This window comes from Mandrillus leucophaeus, unplaced genomic scaffold (genome assembly GCF_000951045.1).
Source record: "Mandrillus leucophaeus isolate KB7577 unplaced genomic scaffold, Mleu.le_1.0 Scaffold871, whole genome shotgun sequence".
In the NCBI taxonomy this organism is placed as follows: domain Eukaryota; kingdom Metazoa; phylum Chordata; class Mammalia; order Primates; family Cercopithecidae; genus Mandrillus; species Mandrillus leucophaeus.
The window spans coordinates 323,631-324,420 of NW_012109486.1; the positions used below are offsets into that span (position 1 = coordinate 323,631).

A 790-nucleotide genomic window follows, 5' to 3' on the forward strand; every position below is an offset into this window, starting at 1 on the left:
CAAAGAAAAGCTGGTATGAATTCTACTGAAACTATGTCTCAGAAAAAAAAAAAAAAAAAAAAAAAAAAAAGAATAGGACTTGTGCTGCAAAAAAAATATGGAAATATGGCACTGTAGTGTATGTAATTCAGTTATATCATTCATTGTTCTTTGCAGACACCCAAAATTTAACTATCTTAAATGAATAATATCTTGAAAGGCTCTTTGCTTTATTTTAGACAATTTTTGAAAATCGTCTCATACATTAGAGGTTTCGCTGAATTTTACTGTCAAAAGATGTGAAGAAGGTATGATATGCTGGAAAGTGGTGGGGATAAGAATTCACTCATACAAGTGTTGGAAAATTGTAGTATTCTTTACATGTACTCTCTAATAACGTTTCTCTTTAGTTTTCAACAAATCTTTGAAGCCAAAAAACAAGAGTTCTACAATCAATGTCAGAGGGAAGAAGAAGAGTTGAAACAGAGATTTATGCAGCGAGTCAAGGAGAAAGAAGCAACATTTAAAGAAGCCAAAAAAGAGGTCAGTACTGACATTTGATATAATTTGCATTAATTTTTAGGTGCCCTATTAATTTGGGGGTTTTAATCTCAAGAGTTTAGTGGATGTTTTTGGAGGATACTTGCTATTTTTCAAAAAGTAGATTTTTACCATGTAGATTTGAAGATAGCCTTTACAAAATTGTAGTCTGTAATGTTTTTTTCTAGAGAACTTAGATAATTTTCCACTTAAGTAACTCTTAAGATAATTTTATAAAAATTTATTTATTTTATTTACAATTTAAATTTTC

The 790-nt window shown here is 29.1% G+C and overlaps 1 pseudogene; it reads left to right on the forward strand.

Moving 5' to 3' along the window:
• LOC105531214 overlaps nt 1–522 on the forward strand; it is a 41,084-nt pseudogene extending 40,562 nt beyond the window's left edge.
• The last annotated feature ends 268 nt before the right edge of the window (nt 523–790 follow it).